This window comes from Sinocyclocheilus grahami, unplaced genomic scaffold (genome assembly GCF_001515645.1).
Source record: "Sinocyclocheilus grahami isolate Dianchi unplaced genomic scaffold, SAMN03320097.WGS_v1.1 scaffold130.1, whole genome shotgun sequence".
In the NCBI taxonomy this organism is placed as follows: domain Eukaryota; kingdom Metazoa; phylum Chordata; class Actinopteri; order Cypriniformes; family Cyprinidae; genus Sinocyclocheilus; species Sinocyclocheilus grahami.
The window spans coordinates 1,409,605-1,418,172 of NW_015505309.1; the positions used below are offsets into that span (position 1 = coordinate 1,409,605).

The following is an 8,568-nucleotide window of genomic DNA, read 5'->3' on the forward strand; positions in this document are numbered from 1 at the left end:
GGAGAAGGAGGAGGGAACTAATGCAAGGGAAAGCTATGCTCCAAAATTTCTCTCTCTCTTTCTCTCTGTTCATAACTAATGTGTGACCCTCTGAAACGTTAGCGATCCAGGCCATTCGGCGAGCTTGAAAAGTACATTTAATTTAGAGTTGTGATATAGATTGTGAAATGATGTGAAAGCTATCTGTCTGTGAATGTAGAGTTGAAGGATTTTGATTGTATGATACGCGGTCTTGTACAGTATCTCTGATGGTGAAATAAACATTAATCTCTGAAAACCTATGAAGGTTTTAAACTATGAAGAGCCTGTTTTATGTAATAAAAATGTAAATTCAACACATACAAGATAAGTTTACTTGAGAAGCAAAAATGTGAGACATAAGACTTGTATTCTATGAATATGTAGTGAATTACATTTGTTATTTTTATCGCATTGTCAATTTTTTTCTTGTTTAACAAAAATATTAATTAAAATTCCATACGTTCTAAAAGTCCACAAGTCTAAAAATCTAAGGAAAATGATTTATTATTTAAAAATGCACATATTCTATTAAAACAAGTCTAAAAATCTAAAAACTGAAGGGAAAAATAAAAACAATATTCCATATTTTTATATGGAATATAATTAATATTTCCTCTGAAAGAAGTCTACAAATCTAGGCAAAATAAATACATATTAATACAAAATATACATATGTTCTATAATTTATATTTTCTCTGAAAACAAGTATAATTATATTAGTTTATATAAAGTAAAAATGTATTTTATTTTGTTAAAAACAAACAGTATATGTTTTGATGACTATAACCCACTCACACTTGTCGACATAAAAATATTTTTTTTGTATTCAAAAATGTTTAAAAATGACCGAGAACTTGTATAAGCCACTTGGCTCCACTCAAAAAAAAAATCACACAGCCTAAAATCACACTGTGTATGCTTGATTTCTCACAGTAATAAAACAAAAAACAAAAAAAACATGTTTATTTAATCAAGTATCTGGTGCTTGGATGGTAAGTTCTGTTTAACATTTGGTTCATTTAAGGACACGTAATATAAGTGAGTACTGACCCCTTGGCATCCATCAGTACAGCTGGATATTGGTTGGGCCAGGCTGAGGTAAACAGGATCAAGATGCACTGTCCTTGCTCTTTTAAACACACTGACTTGCACCGCGAAATCCTGGGCCAACTCTTCAAAAAAAAAAAAAAGATGAGAAAAGAAAACGGCTGAGGCAAGGCCTTCTTGAACCCCTGCTGGTTCCACCCTTTCTTTCCTATAGATTGGACGTTCGATCAACCTTCACCTTTGTTTTCTCCTCTCGCTTGATGCAGGATTCTCTCCACAGGCGCTCCTTGTGTGTGTGAGTATGCATGTGAGCAACACCGAGTTTTTAAAGACCAGCGTGCTGCCCCTTTACTCCAGACAGTCAGCTGGCTTCTGTCCAGGTCTGTGGAGTGCCACTTCAGCTGGACACGCTCTCAGCTTAGAGGTCAAACCATTCCCCAACAGACCCACATTGACATATGGCTATAGAGTGGGGCAGGACCCCGGGACCCCTCGATCTTTCATTATCCCAACCTCTCTTTCCTTCCCATTGAACTTCGCAGTACGTTTTCGTATCGAACATTTCATCGCTCGTGTTATCCGTTGAGCGTTATCCAACACTTCTGGAGAAGTTTCGCCATTTGGTGAGTGCAAGATAACTCGGAAAGCCAGACATCAAATCGTACTCCCTGTCTCCGAGTAAACAAATTAATAATGCAAGAGGTTTTGTAGCGCATGGGTGTGAACTATTTTGAAAGTAACCCATTTCCCAGCAGGAGGCTACCTTTTAAACATGCAAACTCAAAAGGAAGCGGGGCCCGGCAGACGTCGTGAAAATATAACTGCCTCCTACCAGCAGAAAGTTTATGTTGAAGGTTCATAGGGTGAAAGGAAGCTGAGATAGAGAGTTAGTGTTGTACCTCTGTGTGCACAGTTTATTTGTGCATATTTTGACCAAATTATTCCTTAACACTAGAAAGTAAAGTTTACCCGTGGCTGTTTTTAAAACGTACATAAAAGATTTTTAATAAAACATTCAAGTCTCCCAGTCACTGACTTTTACTAAAATTGTGTGATTTACAATGCCCTGTTGTTAAAAATTGTTTAGATAAAACCAGATAAAAAAACGGGGCATTTATCCATAAGCGCCAGCGTGGGTCAAATTTACCCGCTATATAATGCCTGTATGTTTGCGCTGTCATTTTCGTGCCGCTTATGTTTTAACATTGTACATGGCTAGGCAACGCCTTTCACTCACTGAATTAGTGGTTATCAGTTTCATAAATAAAGACAAAATGAGTAAAAGAAGGTGAAGTGAGAAGGCGAGAAGCTGAAGAGGTATAAGAAGCACTAAATGCCATGAGCGATGGAGTCTGATCGTGGGGAGATAAGTAAAGCGTCCTGTCGGCTCAGCATCTGACGGCCATCAATATATCATATTTAGACGTTTTATTGTTCGCTTCTGTGTTGCTATTTATTCTAGTCTGCCTGTTTCCTGAAGAAAAAATTATAATTTTTTTTGATTACCCAAAGTGTATTGGTGTTCTTCTTTTATAATTCAAATTATAAAAAAAATAAACAAATTAATAATTAATTAGGTGAAGCTGTGCGCTTGAATTTGTCATCGCATTATCCTATGCAATGTGGTGAATTATTATTGCTCATTATTGTCTATAGGCTATTTTAGTCATTTAAATAACATAGGTTATCTTAATATATTGATTAATGACATTGTATTATAATAGCCTATTACACCACCCAAATATGTATTTACTTCCTTCTAATTCTTGTTGTCAGTGCAGGCTTGTTTAGCTTAATATTGACTGTTATGAAAAGTGACTAGTGTAGCCTGCATAAAAAAAGCCTTGAACATAAAACAACAGGACAAATATAATCATTTCATGACACATCTTTGTGAAGACAGTAGCATAATACAGTGAAATAATATGTTCTTTAGCCATTCAAAAACAGTTGTCATGTGCGTGGGTAAAAAAAATGGGTAAAAAAAAGCTGGCGCTTTTAGGTATACAGCAACCCCTGGCGGTTCTAGTGTTAAATTTAGTAAATATTTGTCATGGCATATTCGTAAATTTTACTATGAAATAACACAAAATTTTATCCATTAAAAATAGCATGTTAGTTAAAAAAATAAAACCAAAGTTATGTCCCAAATGACGTAATATACACTTATACCATGCACTATGTACGTAACGGTCTAAAAATCATTACAAAAATCCATATATTCTCTTAAAACAACTCTATAAATGGAAGTCTATAAATGAAACAATTTCATTTTTCTCTACAAGCCTAAAAATCTAAAAACGGAAGGGAAAAAAACAGATCCATAATTTCACTCAAAAGGGATATGGTAATGGTAAATAAAATGAGATGGGAGGGGAAAATTATATTTCAATGCGCTTGCATTAAAAAAGTTTTGCATTCCCCTGAGAAACTTTGCATTTTTTCGTAAAGCTTTGGAGAAGGAAATAATATGAGGTGGGAGGAAAAACTATATTTGCTTTTGCGCGAACGCAAAATTTCTCAGGGAACACAACACTTTTGCGAGAGCTTGCAAATGTTTTGCGAGTGAACACAAAGTTTCTTGGGGGGAACACATTAGTTTTGATAGAGAGTGTGGAAACATTTTTCCTCTCATCTCATCTCATCTTTTTTTTTTCTAATACCATGTCCCCTTAGGGACACCCTAACAAGTCTACAAATCAAAAAAAAAAAATCTCGAAATCTAAGTAAAATAAATAAATACTAATACAAAAATTCTTTATGTTCTCTAAGAAAAAAAACTATTTTTTTCGTCTTTTATATCTTATACCTTATAAATTTTGACACACCTTAATTATTACACTGCATTTTTTAAATTCAAGCATTTAACAAAAGAAAACTTAAACATCCATGAAAAAAAAACAAAAAACATCCTTAATAGATTAACACTGCCTGCGGGACGCCTCGTTTTGCGACCGAAGCGGTGCTTCGCAGCCTAGAGTTATTGGGCTAGACGGAAGCTAACCTTGCCTTGTTTCCCATTATCATATTAGCCGGCATTAGCGCAGGAGCTCTTGTCTGGCGCCGCTCAGCCCCGTGCCAGCATTAGCACGCCATGCAAATGAAGATGTAAAGAGGAATCAGTTCATCAATCACACACGCAAGGGGATAGTGTGCACAGGAAGAGGATTAGCGGCGTAGTCCCTGCACCCCGCACAGGTCTCCCTCCTGTCACACAGCGTCTTTAATTAAACATCTTAAAGCACTCGCCAATAGCACTTCCTGCATAGTGGGGCTGCACTTGCCATTTGTCACAAGGTAAACATCTCTGCGGTTCTCTGAACAGTGTGTCGACAAACTCTTTTAGTAATCCTCCTCCAGAAGCATCTCCATCTGTGCAACCTTAATAAGCTAAACCGTCACCTGATGGGAAATCAGACATTACTGTGATGACAGTAGCGGCTTTGGGTCTTTCAAGAGACAAACGAAGGAAGTAGGGCTGCAACAACTAATCGATAAAATCGATTATTATCGATTTTGAAAATCATCGACAACGATTCTCATTATTGATTAGTCGGGTCTGCCCACAGTGCACATCCAACTTCAGCCAGTCACGTCAAATTACAGCACTGAATTACGCATTTCTATGGACAAAATGCATCTAAAACTAGTGGAGGAAACAGAATGAGATGCTGCGAGAGAGTTACGTGATCCAAGCTGCCCAAAACATGAGAATTCTTTATTTTAAGAGTTAAGCTAATGCATTAACGTAATGGCTTGCCCTGGCGCTTTGGCAGATGATGCGTGTGCACCCAAGAGGTGGGAGTGGCCGCGGTACACGGTGCAGTCAGTGTGGGGTAGGTCTGTGCGCTGTGCCATGCAATGAGAGGTACCATACTCTCAAGAACTATAAACTGTGTCACCTAGATGCCTGATTGGGCAGATAGCTGGTCAACTGATCAAAAAATAGGCACATGCATTTTATTATGGCACAATAATATAGTAATAATTTCGTACTTTCTCCTGTTTTATTGTTGGTTTCCTCTTTTCTGACAATTTGGAATGAGGATAAAAAGCATCCTAAAACATTAAAAACATGCAAATAAGTTCAAACATCAATTCAATATCTACCATTTCCTGAATATTATGAAATTCAAGATGGCCACCACTGATGACGTCCTAATATGCCAATTAGACGAGTATATTTACACCCCACATAAACTTTCGGTCATGCCCAACATTTTTCTAATTTACAGTAGATCGCTATCTTTAAGCCCTTTCAAGCCACAAGCTTTTGAAATCTTGATGTCAAAATCCAGCATTTTTCCAAAAATCCCTGGCGCCTAAAGGGTTAAAGGTCAACATGCATTGCCAGTATTTTATGAGAGTAGGAACTGTAAGGGGATAACAGCATGTAATTGTCTGAATATAAATATCAGACGCTTCATAATCGCCTTTAACAGGATAAAGAAATGACACTAAGACGTGAACTGTGATCAAAGTGAACGTGTGTTCCTTCAGAACATTACTCTTACCTATTGGTTAAACTGAGTTTGTGATATTATTCGTCTTTATCATCTTTATTATTTGAATTTTTAATGCAGAGATTTAAACTATATACATATATAACATACAATGCTTAAATTTATTAAAACAAATTTATGTAAGGTTTGTAACAAATTATGATTTGTGCCACTGCTGCTCTAAACTAACAGTACTGGTGATGACCAAAATCATTTTTTAGCTTTCTGTATTGGTTAGTCCTCCAATATGTGTAAGCTCTTTAGTAACAGTAGTAGGCTATTTCTAATGCTATAATATAATTATTGCTGTTATCTATGAAAGAAAGGCAGAGAGCTTTATAGTATTTTTTTCAGATACCCAATTACAGTCAAAAATACATAATGCCAGCAAGAATGTAAGCTGTTATGAAGGGCATAGGAGGCCTTTTTTTATGTGAATGTTTTATGTTTAAGTTTATTTGCCCAATAAATGACAATACAATTTTTTGACACATTCCTAAAATTCCTAAAATGTGTTTTCTCTTTATTATGGCAGGTGGTCTAATAAATTAAGCACTGTATGTTTCATAGCATTCAGTTGGCACGTTTGTTTGAAGGACATTGGGCAGAACGTGGAATAGTGTTTTTTTGTCAAAAAAAAAAGAAGAAGATTTTTGTTAAAAATTCCGATTAATTGAGAAGAAAAAATAAAGAAATAATAATAATCGACCAACTAATCGATTATCAAAATAATCGTTAGTTGCAGCCCTAGAAGGAAGCACTTACACGTAATGGACAGCAAATAAAAAAGGCCACCGATTTATTTTCAGGTCGAGAGAGAATGGTAATGGGTAAGTGCACTGGTTGTAAGTTACCAGGTGCTGGAGTGTGTCCCCAAGCAGTTTAATTAGTATTAAAGGCTGATCTGGATTAAGGGGTTTGCTGTGACGGACACAAATCCTGTCAAGTCGATACCAATAACAGAAGAAATCTCTGTAGGATCACAAAGGAAACAGCAGGGCCGCTGAATGGATGCTGCCATCGAGGCCACCTCCGAGGGTTTCCATGCGTAAACCACTCATCTGAAATTCCGCATGTGTTCATGCTACATAAAGCCAGACCAAATAGGGCCTCTGGTGGATGCGCACACAATGAAGCATATGATCATCACTCAAAGGTGAAGCTGATATTTTACTAGGGGAGAACTGGGATGGTTGTAACACTTTTTAATTTGAATTAATTTTTTTCTCAAAACTTGTATCTCAAAATTTCACATCCAGTAAATACATTTCACTTCATTTCCTATTGGACTAAAGACACATAAGGATTATTTTGATTTCAGATCAGTCATGTAATGTTAAACAGCTCTGCTACATCAGATATGGGTTTGTGGAAACCTTTAAAAGTATGATGAACTCTGTGAGAAGACTCTACTGTAAATGTTATGTTTAAATTTTTTAATGTCCACACATACAATTTCCTCGCTGGCTCTCGGAGGAGCTCGGCCTTTGTTTTAGACTGTGAATGCTTTGGCAAGCATGTTTACCCAACCACACACAGCTTAAAACCACAGGCAACCATTTTGTGAGTTGAAAATGCCAATTTGAGGCATGGTTTCACTGACAGACTTAGTCTTTGCTTCAGTCTAATGGTATTGGATGATGTTTTTATAGTCAGTGAGATGCAATAATAAGATCTCAATAGCTGGCTTGCATGAGAGCCTTAAGTGGGCGTATTTTGAACACAAAGCCAAGCAATCATAACCCAGTTCCTTTTCTCTGCTGAACTCGGAGAGAAAATATGAACTCTTTTGGCTTGCATATTGCCAGCCTCTCTGAGTACATAGTGTGGCAGTATGAAGAGGCAGTAAAAATGGATCTGTGCCTGCACCCTGATGCTACTCGTAATTTCAGATGAGGAGTACTACCTAGACAACCGCAGATAATGACCAGCACACTGGTTGGTACATTGCCTCCTGGGCCATGGTTTGATGAAAACCAAGTGATACAACATTTGTACACACAATCACTTTTAAGGGTTTCTTCATACAATTGCAGTGAATGTCATTCCCCTATATTATTTCAAAGCCTTTGGGAAAAAGGTTGGAAATAGCAGTCGTCGCACATAAAAGAGCATAAATGCAACTGACCTGTTTCAGGGACACTTGCCTCAGGCTACGGACTTGACAACAACCCTTATTTAACCCCTCAATATACAGTGGGAAAACACAAGCAAATAGTTATATGATTTTTTTAAAATAGTTATATGATTTTTGTAAATATAACTATAATTATTAAATTATTATTAATATAAAATTAAAAATATATCAAATTATAATATAAAAACATCAACTTAATTTTATACATATTTATATATTCACATTTATTTGGGGTAAAACAAGTAATATAATCAATATATAACAGAAAAACACGAGCAAGAACTGATGTAACAATTACTATTTTTTATATTAAAAATATTAAGTTATTTAAAAATATAAGTATAGAGGGAGAGAGAGAAACAGCTAAAAGGTGAAACAGATATAAGATAGACGGATATAAATATAAGTCAACTTTAATTAAAAAATAATAAATAAATAGGGACTCAGTTGAACAAAGTCTATATAATAACAGTAACATCATTATGTGAACAATCATGACACACTTGAAGCTTCAGAGTTGACCCTCCTGAACGGATATAAACTGAATCTACAACAGCGAGAAAGAAGTAAAAGCAAAAAGGCTGGCAGAATCAGATGGCAGATATGCAGTCAGTGTCGTGTCCCCCCGCAGCTGTTCTCTTCCTGCCAGCTTTCCTCTGATACACATCAGTCTCGGCCAGCATGTTCCAGGCTGGTCGCCACTTCAGATGAGGAGCGCATATACATTAACCAGGTCACAAATTCATCGCCTTCCCCCCATCACTCCACTGGAACAAATCTGCTTTCCATTCCGTGTTGCAAATCTCATGTTCTAGTAGGGTTGAACTTGGAGGGGTTCAGTCGACTGTTTCGGACCCCCCC

At 36.6% G+C, this 8,568-nt stretch overlaps 1 protein-coding gene across 8 annotated transcripts in view; it reads right to left on the reverse strand.

The window, feature by feature from the left end:
• The window catches only part of LOC107590590 (RNA binding fox-1 homolog 1), a 183,623-nt gene that overhangs the window by 58,120 nt on the left and 116,935 nt on the right, over window positions 1-8,568 (reverse strand). The window lies entirely within an intron of this gene.